The following is a 25,704-nucleotide window of genomic DNA, read 5'->3' on the forward strand; positions in this document are numbered from 1 at the left end:
GATGAATAATCAATTATCAATCGTGTACACAACTAATATGCACAACTGTGTGTAGCTGCCTTATTGTATGCATGCCCACACCTTTGTCTTTAAACAGTGTGTGTGTGTGTGTGTGTGTGTGTGTGTGTAAAACGTCTTTGTCTTTGTGCGTGCGTGCGTGTGTGTGTGTGTGTGTTTTTACCTCGGCACGCACCGCAGTGCTCCCTGCCTGCTCACAGCATTAACGCTCAACCTTGTCCAAGGTTAATCTGTCACTCTTGCTGTATATTTGCATTCATTCTTATCTGCACCTCACCACTCAACTGACTGTCTATCTGCCCCAGCTGCTGCTCAAACTTAATCGTCTTTGTACATTATAGATGAGCCCCCAACAAAGTAGACACAGAGACACACACACACACACACACACAAATCTCCCTGCCGAAGCCTCCTCTTTGCTTTAAAAACCACATCCTAACCACACCTACAACATATTCCCAGACTGTCTGTATTTGTTTTATATTTAATGTCTTAGTGAGCCATTAAGCTGACTGCTCCTCAAAAGTAATATATTTATCACTGCATGGGGGCCAGTGTTGGATCTAAGTGTTTCCCTCTCCAGGCAGCACTAACTGCCTGGGAAGCAGTGAGCTGCACAGGAGGGCAATGAGATAACTGTGGCACTTCCACTTTTACCTGAGGAAACAAAAGGTTGGCTCTTAATTAGTAGCACAGAGTTGTTCCTTTGTTTGGAATAATGCGCAAAGCCAATGCAGAGGCAAAAAGTAAGAAAGTGTGTGTAATGTTCCATATAGTTTTTTTTTCTCATAATGAGGCAGCATACCTGTGCTTGACTAGTTTGTTACTGTAGCTTATTAGAATGTGTGAAAAAAATATTGCATGTTTCATAACCAGCATAACAAAAGCCAATAATGAACTGTAGCAAAACAGTGTGAATTATGTGATTAACATATTTTTTCTGTTGTTGAGGGACTGAGGTATGTATCTGTATTCTTTGGACATGCAATACAGTATTGATTTAATTGTTGAACTTAACTACATGATGAGTAAAATAACTAACTGTTCTCAACAATGTATAAATACTCAATTATAAATAAAAGGCTTGCATGTAAAATTTCAGGTAAAAGTACATAAGTATAGCAATATAGCTGCATTTTAAGCTTTTTAATGGTGTTAGTTAGACTTAGGCACAAAAACCACTTGGTTAGGGTTAGGGAAAGATCATAATTTGGGTTAAAATGATCAGTAAAATGTGGTAAAAATGTCCTGACATGATGGTTAAAAATGTCCGGTTTAACGGCGGTAAAATGTTCAATGTGACTGTAAAAATATCTGGTTAGTGGTCTCCTGCTACTTGCCACCAACCATCTTGTCATCCACCCAACCTTCCTCCTCTTAATAAGCCAAAATCACCTCATAAAAGAAAAGTCACACTATATTGATGTCATCTGAAATGACGTCACTTCCCCTGTCACTCAAATGTAATGATACAACCTAAACTAACATAACTTTACAACCTAAATGGCGTGAAATGACACGCAAAAAGAAAAAAAATGCATAGTGATAACATGTAAAATGAGAAATTAAGAAACTGGCATGTCCATTCATACACCATCTGGTGAGTCCAGGCTGACAGTAGAGGCCCGAGTTGTTTTAGCTTTCCTCATTCCCATTCACTTGAAATAAAAATGTTATCTCACAGGAATACCGTCATCAGTATTCCTAGGAGAAAACATCCTTATGTGTTGTGTTTGCAGTGCTTTTGTGTACTTGTGTACACAAGGTTCAACTTACAGCCTAAAAGCTATGTTGTAATTTAACATCTTACCTTTCAGCATGTTTGCCTATAAAAGCTGTTCAGGAGCTTATTCTGCTACATCACTGCAGCTGTCTGGGGAATCAGCTGTTACCACAAAAACCCCCAGCTGGCAACATCAACACTGACAAATAGAAACAGGCAAGTTTAATTTTAAAGTTACAGTAAATCCAGAATGCATGCGAATGATCCGCAACAGTAGCATACCACCTGAAGTTATTGCAGTAATACTTGGGGCTGTTACTAAATCTAAATTCATGGTTCTGCTTAATGGTTCTCCAAAAACAAACCGAATCACATGTACATTATCCTTTACCGTTCACCGTTAATGAGGTCACGAGCTCGCAGTTGTACTGTATGATTGTGAAGTAGAGCACTGCCAATGGACTGTTATACAACTCAGTGAGCTGTGTTGAGATGTCTGTGGGGATATAAAGGGCAGAAGTCGTGTCCCCCAAGTGGACATTGACTGATTGACTGACTGACAGACTTTATGTGTGTTTTTGTGCAGGTGCGCGTGTGTGCGCTCTCACGATCGAGCACAACGGACATTGACTGTTGGGTGTCATCTCTCTCTTTCCATCCAAACTTTACCCCCCCCCCCATCCCCCTCCCCCCATCTCTCTTTCCCTCTTATCCAGAGCTGGTGACATCTTGACAGATTAAAATGCTGTGTGCTCTAGTCCTTGGTTGGCCACACTGGTGAACTGTGGGGACACCACTGTGAATCAATACAAGAAAATACTGTCTCTGGAACAGACATCACCCACCCATGCTCACTTAGGAGCACATTCTTACATGTATGGACTCCACTCTGGTACACGCACATGCAAAATAAACCCACAGCACATATATATCGCATGCTTTTTAGCTGCATTTAGATGGTGGAGAGCATAACGGTTAAAAGCAGAGTGAATATTGAACTCACTTTTGTCAGGTGGCTAAAAACAGACCTCTAAATGACTGATAATGTTGCTCTGTGTCTGCTGGATGTTTAAATAAGCTATTGTTTGCTATAACACTGTGTTATAGCAAACAGTGTTCCTTCCAGTCTGTCAAAACTCTTTTTTTCTTGGTTTAAGACAAAAACTGCCCTATTTATTTAAGATACTTTACATTTCTTCAAACTGATTCAGAACAGTGACATGAGCAAGCAATCTGCAGGCAATCCACAGGGTTGAAACAATAGCCTGTGTCCACATCATCAAAACTTGATGATAACTTACAAACATGAACACACATCTTGTTCTGCAGCTTGACTTGTTGAGACACCAAACAAACATTCACTGGGGAAAAGTGCACCGTTAACGTCAGTTAGCAGCTACATAGCTAATTAGCTGCTCAGCTGCAGCACATTAAACAGCATGTAAACATAACCTGCAGATGTCACTTCGGACCCGCTAGACGCTGGCTTGGTCGTTGCTCTTCAAAATCGCTGTTAGCAACATGCTGTCTGTGCATTACTTGTAGTTACAGCAGTTTGTTTACTTTGTCTCCAATGAGACATTAAATTTTGCAGTTAATCAGCGGTTCACATGTGTGCCGAACTGTGGGGGTCGATCTGTACGGATCATGGATCAACTACCTTCCGTTACATCACTAGCTGCCAGGTTATTAAAGTCCAGGTTACGACCTCAATCAAGTGGCCACAACAAAAGGGAGACACCATGATAAAGATGTAACAAAAGATAAATTTATTAAACAAATTGAGCCAAATTAAATAATGAACTAAATATTTACAGTATGGAAGTCAGTGGTATCAGTATGTGATGCATGAGTGGAAAATGTGTGTGTGTGTGTGAGAGTGTTGCAAGGTGCATGGAAGCAAAGTAAATAACTAAGGCAGCATAACTAAACCAAACCAGAACAGGTGCTCAAAGGGAGAAGCAGAAAGCTGCAAGCAGCAGCAAGTAGTAAGAGGAGGGAGAGAGACTGCTGCAGCTGCAGCCCGGACTTTAATAACCTGGCAACCCTGTGGGCCCTCAGGTGTCGCCGGTTGCCCTAACGAGCACCTGCAGAGACAAAGCAGACAGGTAAATCACAAGGCCAAACAAAGATGACACAACGGGTCATCACAATCTCAAAAACATTTAACTCATGAGAGCTAAATTGTCAAAATGGCAAATAACAAAATAATATTATCACACTGTTTTTTTTTAAAGTGATGCATTACTTCCTGAGCAGATATTTCTACAGGAACACTGTTGTTAATTATCTAATGTAGCTTTTATTAAACAAATCCGGCTGTGTTGTCTGTCAGCATTGTGCAGCAAACATTCTCTCTCTCACACACACACACGACTTGACCTGTAAATGTCTCTCTGTAACCTGCTACCTCTCTGGTGGCTAATACAGGCTGACGGATCCAGTTCAGGTCACCAAGGTGATGGTATGATAAGTAGTGCTGAAGTATCCAGTGTTCTTATGACTTTATACAGAGTTGTATAATAATGTTTTTTCTAAACCACTTCAGTTTTGCATGGCCCTCGATTCTGTTCAAACACACATTTGGTGAAAGCTGCATACAAAAAACCTGGACAGCTCAATTGTTCATTCTAGACCACATTTGCACTTGTTACTTGTTATGGAATTGTACTTGTCGATGTTTAGATTTCAATTTTTCTTTTCCTGAGCACGTAAAGGACTTCTCTTCCATGCTGACTTAAAAGTGGAGGTTCAAAGTTCATTCTTGACCTTGAACCTAAAAATTTACCTGATGTTTCTTTTGGATGTCAAATAGGTTGTGCATCATAAAAAGGGTGGGAACAATTCAGTTGATAGTCAATGTTTATGCTATGTTGTATTGGAGTCTACAGTATTGTACTGTTTTGTTTTGAGTAATTGCCTTTTTTTTTCTTATTTTTTGGACATTTTTTTGTCTTTGACAGTCGAAAATGCAGAGAGAGGATACGTGTAGAGTGAGGGGTATGACATGACATAACAATCTCACCATAAGGTCCATTTAGTAGCTGTTGTGGAGATTTCCATCATATCACATGATCTTAATCATCAGATGAAGAGAAAACGTACATTGGTGCTTCTGCGATTTCATGACGACTCCAGCTGCTGATAATCTGATGCTCAGAAGCCCCAGAACAGACACTAAATTCACATTGTGGTGAGATTGTTTACTCATATATATTTGCTGCAGTGTTAATTACTCACTAATTAGGAAATCAGCAGTATGTGTGATCTCAACAATTGTTGGTTTCTATCATGTATGTAGCATATGAACAGTAAAGTTCACTGGTGCAGCCCGCTGAGGCTTCTATCTCCTTAATGGAATGTTGGACAAAGGATGGCCCTGACTGTTGTGTCTTTATTGATTCTGCCAGGGTGCCTGAATGTGATTAAGGGGAATTAAACTCAAGCCTGCTGATGCAAATCATGGCCGGAGGTAATATAATGTCCAGATGAAGTGGAGAGATCCATCCCGATGGGGAGGTGGCCCTCACTGACCCTGCGTGGGCTCAGGCAATTAGCATTGGCAAAGTGCAACTCAATAACAAAATCTCCAAAATGGAGGAAGTGCTTGCATGGCTAATCCCCTCTGCCGCTGAGAGGCCCCAAGCCCTTTTTTTTTCTTTCTTTTTTTTTAGGAAGCCATTGAGAATGCAGGTCAGGGACGTGGAGAAAACCAAGCCAAGCTGCCATCAGTCTAGATACTGGAGATGGCTGGACAGCCGCCAAGTGGAGAATTATGTTAATGTTTGTTCTAATAATAAAATGCAGTTGAATACATTAATATGTCAATAGATGGACATGTTTTTTCGCCATGTCTTGTTTGGAAGGGCAAAGCAGATAGGCCATTCAAGCTTTCAAGCTATTATATGTGTTTTTTGTACACCTGTTTTTGAGTTAACATATTAAATATATGTATATATTTTGCCCACGTGTCCTTGACTTGTGATTTTGTGAGTGTATGCTTTGAGAAAATAGCACATAATGTGCAGGCTATTTAAAATGCATGGATAGATGTACTGAATGTGCTTGATCTCAATGCATATACACAAAATACACATTCAGCAGCTACTTTCATGCATTTGTATAGTGTGTCCACCTCATTAGTCTGTTCCAAGTTATAAACGCTGCTGTTTGATGTGGAAAATGCTCCGACCATGTGTTGGGGCTTGTAATAATGAATGTTTCATGCAGGTTGGGCCCAAATGATCCATCAATCCGATTAGATTGTAATTACTAGGGTAGAAATATATTCAAATGAGTTCATTATCAGTCAGATCAGGAGCAGACCAAGCCAGTTTGACTGTTTACCAGAGCCCCAAGTGTTTATGCTGCGATTTAAGAGAATGCAGGAGCAACTCTTGCAATTAGGTAAGCATATGTCTTAATGTATCATTTCAGTCAATTAGCCAAGTCCTCTTCGATCTTGCATCTTTACCGCTGCCGCTGCTTGTTTGCATTAAGATTCAATTTGAATAAGGCGGAGGAAGGGATAGTTTTGTGCTGGTCCTGCAGAGTTCAAAGTGTCAGGTAGATAAATACATAGGCTGACCAGATCGCTCGCTCGCTTTCTGTCTCGGCCCTCCCTCTCATGGCCAGCATTGGTTTCCATTTCTCCAGGTCACTGCTGAATGACTGCAGATTACATCGGCTACTCTCTGATGTCTACGGGGACGAGGCCATCAGGGCTGAAATGACACAGGGTGGTGACAGGCAGACCCCTCTCCGACACCCACCGACATGACTCCCATTCACAGCAGCTGGCCCCATGACACTAATCTGATTCTAGTCTGTAAAGGGCCTGTTTTGCGCCCACCAGTCTCTACTATAAAAGGAAATGACCAGCAGGCCAGGCTATTCTTGCATGGCTTGCAGGTATTGCAGAGGAACCTGATGAATATTTTCCTTTCTGTTCCATGAGTTCATGAATAACCGCAAATATAGTGATTGATTTTTTTGTTTTCTTTCTCTGACTAAATGTACACAGCATTGATTCAGTAGATATTAATAAAAGTGTGCTTATTATTTGAAGTAATTCGTCTGATATGAGGATGCTAAAAGACAAGAACTGGGTGTGACTGTCAGTGAAGTGAGTCTTTTCAAACCGAAAGACCACAAGGTCATTTGTATGCTGGTTGAGTTCCACATTAATCTGTAAAGTGTGTGTTGTTATTTTGAGGTGGGGAAAGTTTCTCCCTCCAATTTAAGTTTTTGCAAATCCAAGCTTTTCACTGAAAAGCTTTTCTGCTGCTTTGCCTAGCAAGTGCCTTTGCTAGATTTTCAGCATCCAAAAGTGAGACCTCTGCCTAGGTCTGCAAAAGAAAACATCCGCTGATCCCCCCGTCGGTATTGTCCTCATCATTACCATGACTTTGTTTTGGCTGACATGTTTTTACCGGCTAATAGTGTAAACCATCAGGGAACACTGGCTCTCCTTTCAAAGAAACTCGCCCTCCGTCCATGTAGCTGTGGGGCATGCAAGGTGAAGATGAACTGGGTCGGCTCACTTGTTTTGAGACGAGAGACGGGCCCCTAATTGGATATCATCTCACTCTCTTTCCCCTAATTAGCGCTGCATTGCTTTATGAACTGATATTAAGATGCGGGAAAAATAGTAATTAGCTAAAGGTTATTACCAGCCAGGGGCACATGGACATGGAACATGCTGGGCAATGTAATGATTGCACACGGGTTTGTTTATTTTGGCTTATTGGTTCACCTCTACTGTAGGTTCAGCTTTTCTACAACAGATGTTTTAGATGCTTGCCTAATATTCGCACAGTTTAGAGTATTATGATTCAGGTGTGAGAATATGTAAAATGCCTTAACCAAACAAACAGTCTTATGCAACACTGACTCCTTTCAACAAGTGTGTTTTCTCTAAACCTCAATACTGTATAGGTGCAGTGCGTTAGGTGCAGCTGGTGAAATTGTTTCAGATGTGACTTTTTTATTCCCCGCAGAGCCATTTATCAAGCTGACAAGAGAGAGTGCTTGCGGCTTTGATGCAAGGTAGAGATCGGCCCTGAAAGGAAGCCTTTGCTGTGATCGCGACTGACACTGATTATCAGTTGCATTCACTTGTGAGTGTTTGACCACAAATGGTCAAATATACACACAAAATGAGGAGAAGACAGCAGGGGTGTATTCAGAGCAACAATATTGTGGAGCAGTCTGTTATAGTTACAGAACCAGAGACAGTCACAGTGTTGAAATCCAGGCTACAAAAACCCATCTGTTTAGTGCTGACTGCAGACATACACAAACAATTCTTTTTATATCCTGCGTGTGTGTGTGTGTGCGTGTGTGTGTGTGCGCGCGTGCCAGAGAGGGAGAGAAAAGTGCATTCTGAAAAATTGATTTGATGTTGATAGTCGAAGTCAAATAAACATGCTGACATTGCAGTGCGGTTTATCTGCTCACACATATTCTCGGGAATCTATAAGGCAGAGAGAGCAAGGCGTATCTGCCGTTTTTCTGTCTATCGCTCTGTCCATCTCTCTTGTATTCATTTTCTTCCTTTCAACACTGTCGTGGGATTTAATGCTCTGCTCAGAGCGTGCAGTTTTCTAATCTTCCAAAAGAGGACAGTGTGGAACATGTTGTCATCTCCTGGGAGAGAGATGCAAAGAGAAACTTGGGGGACTGTGACAGTGGATATGCAATGTCCTGGGTAAATAACATGAAAAAACTGTGACAGATATGTTGTTTTTGTGCCATGTGACTGGAGATAAGTACACAAGAATTTCATTTTTACTTCATTATAGTATAAAAATACACAAAACTGTTTGTGAAATTCATTGCTTTTTATTTTTGTCTTTCTTTTGCAAGAATGGCTATAGTATGAGATGCATCTGCAACTCAAAATCAATCGATCAGCTCCTTGCACATAACGATCCATCCCAGGTTTTATTCTCTCCTGTTTAAGCCCTGACTCTCTCCCTGCTCTTTGGTCTCATTTTAAGTCTGGACAGACAGTGCAGCGTGATGAGACATTATTACAATGGCGTGTCACTCTGCCCTGCATATTCAGCAGGCAGAAAATCACTAGGAGGTGGAGGTGGAGATGGGAAGAGAGCAGAGGGCTAGAGAGGAGGAAAAAAAAAGAGAGATGCAGGAGGGAGAGAGAGGCTGATAACTAAAGACAAAGTGAAAGAGGGGAGTAGGCGATGCGGGGTGTTAGAGGAAGCGAAACAGACAGCTACGTGAGGCTCACAGGAAGAGGCAGCAGCCAGGGGAGAGATGTTGCATGCCGGGGACGTGAGCCATTCTGACACATGGGTAGCAGAGCGAACAGAGCCGACACAATAGAGGGAGGCAGAGAGCACTGGGAGGCATTATGATTTACAGTAGAGCTATAGCCACTTCAGGTTTGCTGTGTCTCCACAGCCAAAAGCTCAGTGGGGATGCATTCACTCAGCTGAATGGAGCCCCTATTCCCCTCTGACTCGTCGTCATTGTTCTCGACAAACGCTGGGATGTATAGGAGCTACAGCAAGAAGGTCATTTATTGAAAGCGGTCAAGATGGAAGGGATTCGGGAGCATCCGCACATGCCTCTGTTAGTGTAATGCAACAGAACCTGCATGATCAGCAACCACTATATTCTCAGTCGCTCGGTCGAGACACATTTTTGAATGTATGTGAAAAGCATGGCCTGTTTAGATCTTTAAAAGGAGAAAAACATTACAGTGACTCTAAATTATCTGACATTTATGCTGAATTATTATGGACAAAAATATCACAGCAAACAGTATTATCATGATATAAACAAACTTTCTGAAATACTAGTATAAAGTATTAGTAATTAAAATTTAGTAAAATTACCTTACACCATGTTTGGCTTGGATTCTATCAAACTGAACAATGAACCATATGTTGCAATTCTGTGTAACTGCAAAAGAATTACAACCAAAAACACATATTGTTTCTGTCTCTCAGACTTTATGCACCCGTTTATTTATTCTTCATACATGTTCTGATTTCTTTGGGGTGTCAGTGGTCAAAATCATTTTTAAAAGGCAGAACGTTAGTAAAACTGCACATAATGTATTAGCAATGGATGGACAGTGGTACAGTTATTATCCAACTTTAAGTGGGGTCTGAAACTTCTAATGAAGGCAGGATATTGTATTGCATTCACAGTGCCATATGAAAACAATAGTAGTTACAGTATTTGTTGGCAGTGTTGTAACCATTAGTAATAGTGGTAAAACCAGAAAGTGGTGCCCTCATCTTAAAGTAATGGCGCATAAGAGATAACTTAGTTAGTGAGAATGGTTTTCATTTTTCCATATATTTCTTTTCTTTCAAATTATATATAGTCAAATAGATATGTGCATTCCACTTTTTGTGAAAGCCACTATGTGTATTGTTTAAAGAAGGTTTCCAAATTTCTTTTAGTGATCTCTCAAACTTCAAATTACACTGATTGTATATGTTTTTGTTTGTAGAAAAAAAAAGACAATCGTTAATTGGTGCTGTATATGTGTTTGGTTTTAGGTACTATCCCTAGATTAGATTCCTGAGACTAGATATGCTTTGCTGTTTGCTACAGTATTTTTTGATACTACCACTAGGAGGTGTTAAAGTCAGAGATTTTCAAATTCTACATATGGGGGTTTTATATGTACATACAGTATTTCACTTTAATTCAAGGGCCAAGCATTATTAATATTTAGTTGACAAACATCATTTGCAGAGGATGGTAAAACATTTGTTCAAAATGTTAAAAATGTTGTATTTCAGGAGGTTGTGGAACATAGAGAGGGTGCTGATTAGGGCAGGGGAAAGAAAAAAGTCAAAGAAGACATTCAAACTGACTGACTGTTATGCCAATTTAGGAGCAACATTGACTGAATTTGAATTGAATTTAAATTGAATTTTTAAAGGATGGCAATAAATATTTCAAAAAATGTATTGATATATTTGAATAGTGATAAAAGAAGCTGAATCATATAAAATAAGTACAAAACCAGAATCTCCAAACTTATGGGGATATGGAATAGGCATATCCATTCCCCTACATACGGTACAGCAGCTACAAAGTCCTACTTTTCATACACAACCAACACACACACACACCCTGTGCACACACACACACACACATAATTCTACATTCTTGCAGAAAATTGGTTCACTGAACATTCATACATGCATGACGTGACAAACGTGACAAACATACATGGCAAGTAAATTGGTAGCCTGCCAACGGCCTCAAGTTGGAGATTAGTACTGATATAGCTTGACTTTGAATATCACTGGTGTTCTTGGCAGGCAAGTCATGTGTTCATAATGCTACATCATGCTGTTATCACTGCCCTTTCAAAGACTAATCAAGCAATTAAAGACATCTTTTGCAAATGGTACTTGTAACTATGGCAACACCAACCCCACGGCCCATGTGGATGGACCTCGGTGTCCTCGGAGAAATCAATGTGTCTGTAATCTGAAGTTTCTATACAGCCCCCCTGCGCTGCAGCTGCAGTATTGAGTTATTGGTCCCCATTAATTACTGGGAGTGTGACCTGGAGCTACAGATCTGGGCGCTCAAGGAGGTTGAATGATAAAGACAGAATGCAGAAAGCTTGAAGCAACAAAAAAATCTAATTCCACATCTATGTAAGTGCTGATTAGGCTTTAATTATGCTCTGTGGTATGGTGCCATGAGACTAAATACAGGTTATCTTTGAAGGAAATCTGCCAGCCTTTAAACACACAGTTTATGTAATTCCATAACGTGTTTGCCTCATACAAATAAGCAGTTACAAAATGGACTGTGAATGAAAAAATCCAAATACTGTATTTAAATTGACCATCTTGCAGCTATTATATCACAAAGGACACACTGCACAAAGAGCTCATGAAAGTGTGTGAACTGGCTGGCTGCCTTGGGCTAGTTTTAACAAGAAACAAGCAAGGTGAATGTGAGGTGCATGGCACTATGATGAGATGACATGGTATAAAGAGAAAGACAAAATACCCCATATAGTGAGTTACTACCAGCTTATACTTTTTTTTTTTACCTAACTCCCCAGTCAAAATCCTGTCAAACCCATAGACTGTAAAAAATAATGAATATAGCCACTGTGACCCATTGGTTTGTGGACTCCTGTTTTGAAGCCTCGGTGGCATTTTGACCATCACCATCTTGGATTTTTGGAGCCAGAAGTGACCATATTTGGACGAGAAGGTGGAGCTGACCCTAATGCTAGCTGCTAGCTTGGTTAGCACTGTGCAATTATAGTCTATAGTTAACTGTGATCATGCTAATTTTTGCTAGTGACAGAAAAACAGGCTTAAAACCATTAAAACAAAATGCACTTACTGGAAAAAACTGAACATCTGACTCCTTTGAGGGTCTTTTAGTACAACCAAACGCTGAACAAAACTAAAAGAGTTAGCTAAAAAAATTAGCTATAGAGACCAAAGCTGTTTTTTGTACCTGGCTGTAAACATGTTTATTTCTGCTGTAAAGTAGGGAATTTTAACATGGGGGTCTATGGGAGTTGACTCGCTTTTGGAGCCAGCCTCAAGTGGCCACTCGAGGAACTGCAGTTTTTGGCACTTCCGCATTGGCTTCATTTTTCAGCCCTGGATGTTGCTGCTTGGTCAAAACTCAATATAAATTCATGCAAACTGTTCTGATTGTATATTTTATGTGGGTGGAAAACTGTATATAGACATAGTGTCTTCAAATAAATGACAGGGAGACATAAAGCAGAGGAATCTAATTAAATCTAAACGGAACTAGTGTTAATACACTGACAATATGTAACATAGAGCAGGAATCAGCAAGAATCAGAACAGTGGTTTTGAAAATAATATAATTACCATGGACTCCCTGCTGTTTATTTCCAATTGCCACAGTACTAAATTACAGCAATGCTATCCACCAAAACCCCCATACCTGCTTACATCAAAGAGTTTCTCACAACATATTTGTTATGTCACTGAGAAACAGTAGTAGATAGTAGTACTGCAAAAAAACAAACAGATGATACAGTCCTAGCCCGTGATGTCATTTGATTGCAGTTTTTCTCTAGGACAACGACAATCTGTTTGCTTTATGGAATACTGTATTGTATTTAATGGGTTTGTGTATGGCCATAAAAAACTGGGTTGAGTTCACTGTATATTTCTTTGACATCCTTATATCTTTGGATTACTTATTCTTTTTCCTGACTGTAAGGTTGACTATACTGAAAGCGTTCTAAACGATCCAAAAGATATCAGTAACACTCAGATATCTCTGGTCTCTTGTATTGTTTTATCTTTTTCCCCCTGTTTTCATCTAAAGATGAAATAGAAATTTTCAATATAAGGGTACTACTGGTCTGTGTGTGTGTGTCAGGGGGATGCATTTCCATTTCAGTCAGTGTTCATCTTGTGCTGCTTAATAAATCAACAATAAACTATGCCCCAATGTTGTCAATATCTCTGTCCTCTAAGCACAATCTATTTCTAGATCTTTTTTGTGAGTCATAATGCAAGAAAGACAAATCACATCCACCTTATTCTCATTTGCATCCACAGACATGACCCAGTCGTGCAATCTCACAATATCCGCATCCTCTAAACACAATCTGCTCAGAGTAAATGACACCTGCTCAAGCAACATAAATACATCTGAATGGTCCATTGACAGAGCCGAGGTATTAGGCGCCGTGGATGGGCTTGAACTGCAAAGCTAGTGACAAGCTCAGACTCACGGAACGCCAATTCCAAGTGCTCAGATCCGGAGGAAATGAGATGTTTACAGTAAATGGGGCTCTTAGCAGCACCCGCAGTGTTCAATATTGATTCAATGAATCGGATTTGTAAATATGAGGAGTAGCATCAGCTTTCGACTCTGTGGAACATCTACTTCCTTATAAAGAAGCAACTGGAAGGAGAAAGAATAGCAAGGCTAAGTGTTGTTTTTTTAAGTTAGTGTTAGTGTGTGACAGTGGAGAAATACAGTTGTCAGTTTTTATTTTAATGTCATGGATGCGGCTGTGAAAACAGGCTTTCAAATTCACCATGCTGGAAACTTTTTAACTCCAGTAAATCCTTGGGTGCTATTATTACTCATAAACATTTTATTATTTTACTGTATAATATCCATCATTTTAAAGGTCCTAACTGTGATAATTTGGTCTTACATGAACACACACTTTTAAAATGTTATTCGTTTATCAGAATTTAATACACAATCTAATGTAATCTTTGAATCTTAATACAGTGAGGCAGTTGTATGGAGATACCATGATAAAACCTCTTAAACCAAGTTTTCTGGTACTTTAAAGACAAAAAAAATATTTTAATGTATAAAAAGGTGATATGTATGCAGTTAGACTTGCCCACAAATATATATATATATATATATATATATATATATACACAGAATACAAGTACAGACAAAAAATATAGTTTTAACACAATTATTTACACAATAGAAAATTAGTTCAACGTTACAGAAATCAATAATAAGTGGCATTTAGAGAGTCTGAGAAACATCTTTTGATATCTCTAGATGGAATAGGGGATTCTAATTTCAAAGTTATAGAGCTGCATAAAGTAATGAACTCAAATATCGATGCATTTCAGAGAGCAATCTCGACTTCAAACTTTATAAGCAGTCAATGGTAAATTTTAAATGTTAAAGTGATAAGCTTTGTTCGAATAGAATGTGTCAAAGCCCTCCTTGAGGCATTGAAACTGTTTGGCAATTACACAGCCGAAGCTCTTAAAAGCCACAGAACAGCAAACTGTCTGTTGAGTGAAAAGAGTATGACAGGGTCTCTGATAATGCAAGTTTCTCGGGGAAATGTGAAGAGTCACCTATTTTACAACATGGCGGGCCCCTTGTGAGCACCCCTCTGCCTTGATCAGCGCACGCTGAACTCTTGCACTGCAGGCGAGGAAGATACCACTCACCACTTCAGCTCATTGACTTTGAAATACAGCGCTGCTTGTGTTATTGCTTTAATTTCGATCTCCTTCATTTCTCTGCAGGATGAGGCGACGTGAAAAGAGGGGCAGTAGGATTCATTTCAAATTTTAATTAGTTGCCTTTTGTAAGTCTAACAGACATACATTCAAACCAACATTATCCTTTCAAATTTTTAATTAACAGCTGCCTCTTGGTTTCACCACATCAAAAGGTTGGGGTGTGTAATTGTGTGTGTGTATGTGTGTGTGTGTCTTGTGAGGATGAATGTGTTTGAAGCTGTGTGTCCTTAAGAGCAGAGGTGCAGAGGTGTGCAATTTTTAATGCTAAGCATACTTTGTGTCAGATGTATGTCAGGAAAGTTTACTACGTGTCAGCACAGAGTTAGGGAGGGACGTGGGAGTGGGGTGAGTGGCTTTTCAAATTGCACAAAATTGTAACAGTTGTTGATTTTTATTTTCTTTCTGCTTGGTTGCGGGACCACAGAGGAAAAAGAACATACAGCACAGGATTAAACCATAATCTGAATGTACTGTCGCACCTCATTTCTGCCTGTTTCAGATGGTAGACTCAGAACACATTAGCCAAAATACGGCTCTTCCTCTCCTTTATTCACAATGGGAGAAAACATTACCTTGAGTTTGCAAATATGTTTGAAAAAACAGCTACAATATGAAAATGAAAGAAAAAAAAAGTTTCTTCTCAAGCAAGTAAAACCATATTTCTGCGACTGGCACAGAAAGAAAAACTAAACCTTATTTTAAGTGTGCATATTAATCTCCACAATGCCTTAACTGCTGCACTACACTATACCAATCGCTTTCATGTGAAAAACAATAACAATGAAGTTAACTTTACCTGGGTGTAGCATATCAATCAACACATGTTCATACCAGCTGTTACTGCAAGGACAATGTGCTTGAAAATAGTCACGTTCACAGGCATCATTCTTTCCTGCCAAAAGAGTGTGTGCAATATAGAAATGTGTTACATTGTCTTCTGTCAATATATGCTGACAGCTGCTCTGAAGAGAAGTGAGAAACCAATTCAGAATGTGACGCCTCCCAGAGAAGCTATAGATTTTAAAGCAATACAAAGAAAGAAAAACACAATGAAATCAGGTTATGTGTGTAATTTGGTGAAATATCTGTATGTTAGGGAGATTACCTTACCTTGTCTAATCAGTAAACTATGTCTGTAACAACTGTGTACTATGTCTGTAACAGCAGTATAGACATCAAATCAAGCCCAACACTGAAAAGTGTTCCTCTGAATTCCAGCTATTACAACTTGATATTTGGATATAATGAACTCATGTGTTTACCGGAGGGTGCTAGATAATTATGGTCTTCACTATTCCCAACTCCTCTCTGCACCAGCGGGAGATTGTCTTCATTAGGACATACTGACCGAAAGAAAATGGCTGACCTTTCTGGATTTCCCTCCAAAACTAATGTCTTCCTCTCCCTCTAAATTCACCCCAGTTTCCTAATTAACGATGTGTAGCTTTAAAACAGTGTTAGAAACATTAGCATAGATGGATAAGTAACACATATCAGTTTCACAAGCAGCTAAACAAACCTAGATAGATTGTATTTATCCATCATAATGGGATGCCTAAAAATTAGAAAAAAAAAACACTTTGAAAATGCTTGTTCGTGTAACTTTAAAGCTTAGGAGAAAGTGAGTCAGTTACGAACTGGTTGGGCAAATATATAATAAAAGTGAAAAAAAGAGCTAAAAACACACCACAAACCAGCTTAGTATCGTTGTTAGGAAAGAGGCCAAGTCTTTGAAGGTGAGTCCAAGTTGGCCTAAACTATAGGGGCTGGTCAATGTGCTGGGCTTTTCCAGTAACATTTTTCTAACCTTATAATCCCCCATCTCCCACATGCTGTTGTGTTCTCGCCAATTGACTGAAACACCATTTTTATGCAATTAATCTTTTATCACAAGCCTGTGGCTGCGTTTTCAGTCTGTGCCAAAAGTGGAGTTGTTTAGGTCCTCTCTTAAATCCGAGCAGCAAATAGATCTCAGCTTTGCCCGGCTGTATTGTCCTCTGTTTGGAGCCGGGGTTTGCTAATGGGCAGTGCCAGGCATGCACATAGGGGATACGGTGTATCTGAATGTAGTCCAGAGGAATTAGCATCCCTTTGTACAGAACTGTCTGCTTGATGCTCTTAGGTTTGATTCTGTGTGCACTGGAGCAGTGGTTGAAGGACTACAGTATGGGTATTATTGAAAGACTATGATTTTCCTCTTAATGTTGTCTTCATCAAAGCTTGAGAGATTTTTTAAATCTTTATTTAAAAAAGGACCATACACAAAAAAACATTTATCTCTAAGTGAGAAGAAAGGATTTATGTCAGATTTAGCCAGATTAGTTAATTTCCATCTGCAGTCCCTGGGCAAGCACACACAGAACAATCACCAGACACTATAGAATATTCATTTACATGCAACATCATTACATAGTCTCATCACACTAACAATTATAAAGAAAAATCTACAAGCACAAATCAACATATAAATACCAGCACATTCATCCAGTACAACTATAAAATTACAATTCATTGCAATCAAAAATCTGAATCACAGTCAAATTAATGTTGACATGACTGATGGCTCAATATCCATTTTTTTGCACCATGAGAAAAACAATCAAAGTCTGTGCAAGTTTTAAGCTCAGCTGGAAGCACATTCCAATGTTTGATGGCCGTAAATGAAAAAGCAGAGGGATGTTTAAATTTGAGTTTAGAGCACATCAAGAGTTCCTTTTTATTTGCTCAGAGCAGAGCTGAAAAAAGCTCCTCAATGGTGGAGGAGCAGCATTGTGAATTACCTTACCAATACCAATACCAATATCAATCGAACTTCTGAAAACAGAATGAGATTTTCAAAACTTCAGAGGTTGTATATGAAAAAATCAGATATGAAAAAATCATAGCATGCAAAAATGTTTTCAATGCTTCTATTGTTAGAGTTCCTAATATGTCTAAATTTAAGGATGTTATATTTCAAATTTTTACTCATCTTTTTTAATGTCTTTTTTAAAATCATACCTAAATATTTAACCTCATTAAGTTTTTGATATTTGTCCATTAACACTAAGCTGGGGATACACAGTTTGTTTTTGTTTATTAACAAACTACATCATCACTGCTTTCTTTATATTCAAGGTAAGACATGAGTCACTCAGTCTCTTAGCAACTTTATGAAGTGTTAATAATAGCTTGATGGCCACTTGTTCAGCATCCCTCGCACAAGTGTATACAACTGTGTCATCGGCATACATCTGAATATCCACATCTTCACAAATGAATGGGAGATTATTGATTGATGTATAAATGGAACAATAGTGGCCCCAGAACTGAGCGTAGTGGCACTCCCATTAAGTCCAATATTCGCTCTTCTTTTAGTCCTGTTTTGGTCTCCATCAACTGCAGAGGTAAAATATCCAGCTTGTTAGCTGCTAAATGTTCACCAGCTACTTGCTAACTTTTTGGTACTTACAGTACTTTTTGGTACTGGTAGTATACAGTGGATTTATCAGAGCTTTCTCAAAGTTGTGGATCATAAAACTAGATCAATAAAAGATAAAAGATGTTACAATAGAGCTGAGGGTAACTTAGTATTCATTAGTGAAGCTTTAATTTGCAGTAAACTTTGGAATTAACCCATTATTATGCCTTTGGATTTTAAGGTATCTTTTCTATGACTCTGGCATACAGTACTTGTCTTCTACTGCTTTATCCAAACTGCTCTCCATCCTCTAAACCACTCACTCTCAACTCATATTTTATACTGCCTGTCTTCCCACTGTCTACAGGATAAACCTTTCAATTCCAGCCACTATCAACATGACATTCATGCCATGTGAAGGCTGTGGTAGGAAGGGGCTCAGAAGCATGCTAAGGGGGGAGGGTTGGGTTATGGCTCTGTATGCTCCCAGCATTCACCCTTGTTAGCCTTTACCAGTTAGACAATGCCCTGATGAAACATGACAGGACAAGCTTTCATAGCCATGTTGGGGCTTACGCTTTAAAATGCTAGCAACTGCACTGTTTTGTAGCTCTTGCAGGGGAAAGAGAATTTTAAATGGCCACACACTAATGCTTTGTTTGCCAGTGGTACTGTAGGAATAACAATAAAAAGAAAATACCATCCAGAGACACACTGCAAACTCCAGAGTGACTGACTGCAAAATGACAAATACTTTATTTGAAGTGAAGATCCACCCCAAATAGAAGTCCATGTTATGCCAGTGATCTCAGAGAATATTCAATATGGTGAATATTGAATTATTTGTGAGCATAAACAATCCCAACAGGCTTGAGTCTGTGATGCCACCAAGAAACACAACCTGCAGCTTTTCTATTTATAAAAGTCTGAATTTGTTGAGTCTTCAGAAGGCCTTCTCAACAGTGTTACCATTGGCTCCTTGTACTGCTAACAGATATAAACCAGAAATGACCTTAGGTAATGTCACTGTGTACTCCAGTACATCCAGATCCTGATAATTTAAAAGTCAAAGCTGATAGTGTTCTTCTCTGAAGGTATTGCTTGCCTTTGTGATGATCTGGGAACAGCGGAAAGCTCATGGGATCACCTGCATGTGTGTATGTGTGTGTAAGGCCATGTTGGTAGCTGCGCAACTGATTGATATCATAAGTGAACCATAGGCTGAAAGGTCCCCCAGCGCCAGATAAAAGGCAGGATTAACAGAAGAGGGGTTGAGCCGCGATGAGCACCGGGAGTGCATCAGGGGAGATCAGATGAGGAAATAATAGAGAAGGGTCCCTTGCCTTCAGAGAGGGGCAGACAGGAAGCGGGGCTTATGAGATGCAGAAGAGTTGTAGGAGATTGAATGATCAGTTCCAGAGAGTTGGCAGCTTTCCCGGCAAAGTTCCCAATCCTCCAAAGAGCAGGAAGAAAAGCAATCTTGATGGCAAAGAAAGATATTAGAAATAGAAAAATGAGAGCAGCAGGGTCAGTAAAACACAATTTAGCTGGTAATTTTTCCTTTCCACAATCTGCTGTTTGTTCCACCTCTGATCATTAGCTATGATTAACAGGTTCACAAAATATAGAATTATGCATTTGCTGAGATTCAAGTGTTATATGTTTCAGGATACAGCTAAAATGACATTGGTGTCTCCCTGCCTGCAAATGTTCGTCAGAGCTGGGCTTGTTATTTGTCTAGTAGCACAAATAGACTGATTGTGATGCACAATGCAATTTGATGAGCTAATAAAAGAGGCTATGATTGGTGAATGCAGTCCAGAGCTAGAAATCCCAATCTTGCCATTTGATGATGAGGCGGAGATCGCTATTGATCCATTTAGGCACTCTGTTTCCCATTTGCCCGCCCACAACAGGACAATGCACTGCCACCAAAGTGGGGCATTAACAGTTTGATTGCTTTATCCGGGAAGGGCTCATCGAGATTCATCCCAAATGCAGAACTTTGTTTTTGATGTGTCTCTTGTTCCGTGCCAGGTTCTCTCAAAAACCAAACTGTTATTTTTCTCTCCTTCATATGTCATGTCTATAGTGTGTGCTTTATAGAATGAGTACAGTCCTCTCATTTAATGTATCATTTGCTTTTATTCTGTCATGAAACGATGAAGACACACACGGATAACCAAGACAATTATTTTGATTATGATCTTAAAGCAGTTATAATAGCCATTTTCCATAATAACAATATGACAGTGTGTAATTTGAGAGGCATTGTTCTTAATGATGAACCTACAGAGAATTATCAGCGACTCTGCAGCTCCTCTCAGCTTTACGGAGCTTCATAGTGAGTTTCAGCTTGTAGTTTAGTGTAATTTTTGACCACAGTCAGCTTTAAAAACCCGCTGTACACTACCTACTCAGCACCAAACAGCTAACAGACACACTGAGAGACTAGCTGGTGAACAAAGTGGAGCATTTAGCAGCTAAAGAGTCAGACAGTTCCCTCAGGAGTTGGTAGAGGTCAAAAACAGAAAGCCAAGATTAATTGCTATCAGACCTGTGATCCATTAATTGAGACGCATATAAGTGTAAACAAAATTGCTTTTATTTGGATGTAATACACTTGAAATGACAAATGTAAATGGTGCCATTTTAATGGTGTTTCAGGTCTCAAGAGCTGCTGAGACTGAAACACAGTACGTTCAAAACAGATTTTGGCTGTAGTTTTTCAAGAGTGTGGGCTAATGTATAGTTTTATTTATTATCAATAAAACATATTTTTGAGATCCTTAAGTAACCGGCATATATTTATTCAACTGCAATATGCATAGCATCTTTTCCCAGTCTGCTAGGTTGAAATCAAAAGAGACAGAATTGACCTTAACGTCTTAGTAGGCAACATATTTAGAAGTCATGCTGCATCGATACTTTACTTTACTTGTGTTTCACAGAATATTTCCCTGTATTTAATGTTCCCAGGAGAAAGGCAACAAAAATGACAGACCTCATTACTATATCACTAATTGGCTGCATGAAAGATTCAAACAAAGTTCAGACACTATTTTCCAAAAAACAGGAAAGATTAACTAAGGCACCCTGTTATTCAAATTAGTCAGCACTGACTCAGAAAACATGCCCTTAATGATGTAACAAAAGAAATGCTGTGTTACGGCCCAGCTGCGGTCATAACACAGACAAATGCGCCACACTGTTTTTCAATTATTTTACGGGGGTGAAAATGCCCTATAGCAGTTGTTGTTTTTGTTATTCCATTTTGATGATTATGATGATACAAACCAGAAGAATGTGATAGTTTGCAAACTGGCAGTGATTGTATGGGGAGCTGCTGCAAACTGCTCACACGGGAAATAGACGTTTCGGAGAGATTGTGTATTTGCTATATTGAGCTCCGGTGCATTTGTCTAATAGTTAGAGCAGTTGGTTTTCCATGTGAAACGTATCATCCAGTATATCTATGCCTGCAGCCGCAATAAATTCCAAATAAATGTATGTTTACTCCAATGGGTTAGCTTCCTTACTGATATGCGCTCACATTAGAATGGTTTATCATAAACAAAAGAAAGGAGGAAATGCGTATATCTTTGCCACTAAATAATTTACATGGTTTCATATTCGCACTGTTACTCTCATTCTAATGCGTCTGGTAGTGAATACGCAAGATAGTGTGGTGATTGTTTACACTGCTTACATTCTGTGGTTTGTGACTTAGTATTTCTATCATTGAGTTACATAAGACTTTGGCAAAAATGTAGTCCGAATACATGCCAAAACATCAAGTTGGCTTATTCAGTATGACCCTTTTCTACCCTCAGACATACATACACCTGAGTTCCAAGCGTGCTGCATCAAGATCTCTTGAATAAAATGTTGCTCATTTTGCCACACATAACCAATTTCCTGTCCATTATTGAGCCCATTGCCTTTCTCTCATGCTGTTCCAAGTGTTTCTGATTTTCAGCTTCTAACCTGAGAAACTGTCTGGTGTCTTTATAGCCTGTGTGGAGTTCTGGGAGCGGGGGCGGGTGGGGGTGAGGCTGATGTTTGTGTGATGGGGGAAGGGGAGACTGTTTTGACAGATTGGTGTGCCACTGCGACGGTCTAAAAGAATCCTGGGGTCAAACGGCAGACATCTACTTTCTGACAGCAGCAGGCACGTTAAGCTGTGGGAAGCTTCTGATCCGTAGCCTGCACTGTGGCATAAATGAGGTGGATATATACAGTATGGTTCAAGTAATGACTGTGTGGAGAGTGTATACAGCGTGTACAGTAAAAGAAAGTGTAAATGTTTACTGTGATACATCTGTTACTTGCAGTGTTGGGTTATAATGAAATACAAGCATTAAAAATACAGAATCTCACTTAAAAATTTAAATTTCTTGTCCTTTTTTTAAACAAATTACAATATTCATGAAACCAGCATGTGCACACTTCCTCCTGCATGCATCACATGGTGATATAGCACAGCGGGAGACTAATTAATAGATGGACAGTCCACACACTGTTTTACAGCAGAAGTAGGAAACTTTGACTGGTGGGGAGATACAGTGTCAACACTATGTCAAACATTAATTAAGGAATGGGATGTTTCATGGTGGTTTATATAATGTAACTTACTGTTTCAAAAGGCTTTAGTGTTTGTTATAGATTTGTTTAGCTTGTATCTAAAAAGATTGACTGACACCTTTAAACAGGGGTACTTGGTTAGCAATGCACTACTTAAGCTTTTTCACTACTTTCTTTTTTATCAGTCCATTTAAAATATTTAAGATTGCATTATGCAAACCATGATCCAGAACCACACATATTTCAACCTTTTGGATATTTATTATATTTTCAAGGCAGTTATCTGATTAGATTTTGAGTAAATGGATCAAGTCCAGTTACTGGCATGCAAGCCAAGTGGCTGTTAGGATTCCATTCATAGCACTTTTATGGCTTCTTATTCCTGTTGGCTGCAATATAGTACTGCAGATCTTCAATACTTATGAAGCAGAATAAATAGAAATTATTTTTTTAAAAATTATGATGGTGACCATGATGATAACCAGGCATGTTTCATAACATTTTTTTTCCTGCTGTCTGGTCTTTCATTTTGTCCAGTCCATGTCCAAATCCCTGCTCGGGGGGATCAATGGAGAAGTAATGTATTATATAAACTAATCAAAATGTAATTACTTTAAGAAAGATGACCAAGCAATATTGGATAAGAAGTAATGTTAGTAATATTAATGTTACATAACATGGATCAAAGGACACCACTGCTGAACATATAGGTCTGTTGGAGATGTATTCTCAGTGAATTCGCATTTTGCTTCTTTTGTGTTGGAATACTTTACTGATCAGACTCAAAAACATTTTAAGTATTCTGTCTTACACAAATGCGTTTTTTTTTTTTCATGAGGCTGTAAGCAAAAAAAATTGACATTAATATTGTAAAGCAGTTTTGTTTTTATTTTGGCCACTTGGGGAGCAGAACTCAACAAGGTAAAAACACATGTTTGGCATAAAATAGCATTAGTTGTTTTAGCTAACATGTTTGCAAAGAGTAGTCTATATACTGTACACAACCAGGAGAAACAAATCAACATTAGCATTCAGTTGGACCTGTGTTTCCCATAACATGACAAATAAAAGTCCAATATTCAATCTCTCTTTAGGTCTGTTTTGATTTTCACCAACTCTCGAGGGAAATAGCAGGCCCTTTAGCTGCTAAATGCTGCACTATGTTCACCAGTTATTCAATAACTATCTGTCTGCCATTGGTTCTGGGCAGGTGTACAGTGGGTTTATCAGAGCTTTTTCACTGAAAACAGCTGCCTGCTTGTATTGGTAATGAGGTTGATAAAAGCTGAGCTGAAACAGTTAAGTTTTGGGGCCATAAAAACCAAAATAATGAGCTGAAAGATGCTAAAATGCTCCGCAGAGTTGAGACAAATTCATTTTCAATGGGTTTGTCACAATATTGATTGGTGCAGCCTTGAACAAATGTTATTTGACTAAGAATCTCATGTCAACAGTAACACAAAATGTTTTCTGCAACTTTCTACACTGTGCTGTGCATGTATATTCTACATTCATCCTTTTTCATGTTGTTTGGGAGCATATTCGAAATGAAATCTTCAACTTAGAGTGTGTTCCACAAGTGTTGTAACATTCATCTCCCACACTAGTCAGAAAACATTGTCTGCCTCTATGCCTCAAGAAAGAACTCCAATTAAGTAACACTCTGTTTTCTTGTAATTATATGTACCAGCTTGCTTAAATTAGGCTGAAACCCATTACAGAATTAGAACGTGAAATTGGGTCAAGAGCGTGTCACAGTGTTTCTACTCAGGCAGTTGTGGCAGTGGGGGAGTAATGGTTGTAGTGTAAGCAGGGCTGCGGAGGTGTCAAAATGGCCAGCTCACTGGTGGAGACGAGGCCCCTGGAGTCACTGGTGATTCCTTCACAACACTCCGATCAAGATTCTTCAGACAGCCACAGAGCAGCCATGTCAACAAACAAATGCTTGTTTTCTACTCATTAGTGCACTCTGGTAAAAGAGGAAAAAACCTACCCAAGAGTGGCTGGAAGGAATGGCGTGTCAACTCATGTTACACATTCTGCCTCTTTATTTCTTTCCTTCTTGGGGGCGTCAAAAAAGAAAAGAAAAAGAGGGGGGTGGGGGGGGCAGAATGTTTGTGTTGTGGTTTTTGGTTACAGGGCAGTGAGTGTGTATACTAGTGTGTGTGCTCCTGTACTTCTATCTTTGTGAGGAACTATATGAGTTTTAGATCTTGAGAGTTAGGACATTTTGACATGTTGGTCGGTCATTGCTTCTTTAAAGGGCTGTTTTGTGGACAAGAGTTAGTTTTAGGATTAATATTAGAATTAGATTTAAGTTGAGTGTAAAGGAATAGTTTGTTATTTAGGGAAATATGAGTATTTGCTGTCTTGAGAGTGAGAAGATTTCATGATTGTACTATAAATATTAAGCTAGCACAAGCAGATAACTTAATAATAGAGACGGGGGTGGGATGGGGGGGTTGGACAGCTAGCGAGCTCTGTCTAAAAGGTAATAAAGTCCACCTACCAGCAACTCTAAAACTTACTAATTAACATGTTATATCTTGTTGGTTTAATCTGTACAAAAAAGTTTGTCTTGTTGAGTCTTGTCGAGTACTGACTCTGAACCACTTACACTTCTATTTTTATATGGACTAAACAAACAAGATACAATTTGTGTTAATAGTGAGCATTAGAGGTGCTATAATCGGCAGCCATGCTAGCTATTTTCCTCTGTTTCCAGTCTTTGTGCTAAGCCAAGCTAACTGTTGGCTGTATCATGTTTACCATAAAAGCATGAGTGTAGGGATGGCGATATTGGATTTTTTGCCAATATCCGATATGCCGATATTTTCCATCTCATTTTTGCGGATTGCTGATGCCGATACCGATATATGCACACATTTTCTTTTCACCTGGCTGAGGAGACTATTACACATGTAATCATAGATTGTACTAAGTATGATCAA

At 39.1% G+C, this 25,704-nt stretch overlaps 2 long non-coding RNA genes across 3 annotated transcripts in view; both read left to right on the top strand.

Annotated features, from left to right (window-relative positions):
- The window catches only part of LOC137174393 (uncharacterized), a 148,643-nt gene that overhangs the window by 117,948 nt on the left and 4,991 nt on the right, over positions 1-25,704 (top strand). The gene's annotated exons all lie outside the window — the stretch shown is intronic.
- LOC137174699 (uncharacterized) lies at positions 3,533-5,704 on the top strand. 2 transcript variants are annotated; one of them, XR_010925443.1, is made up of 3 exons: positions 3,533-3,849; positions 5,152-5,213; positions 5,416-5,704. It is a non-coding gene; the product is annotated as an uncharacterized lncRNA (long non-coding RNA). The 2 variants fall into 2 exon arrangements; XR_010925442.1 differs by having other exon boundaries at positions 5,152-5,704.

This window comes from Thunnus thynnus, chromosome 22 (genome assembly GCF_963924715.1).
Source record: "Thunnus thynnus chromosome 22, fThuThy2.1, whole genome shotgun sequence".
Lineage (NCBI taxonomy): Eukaryota > Metazoa > Chordata > Actinopteri > Scombriformes > Scombridae > Thunnus > Thunnus thynnus.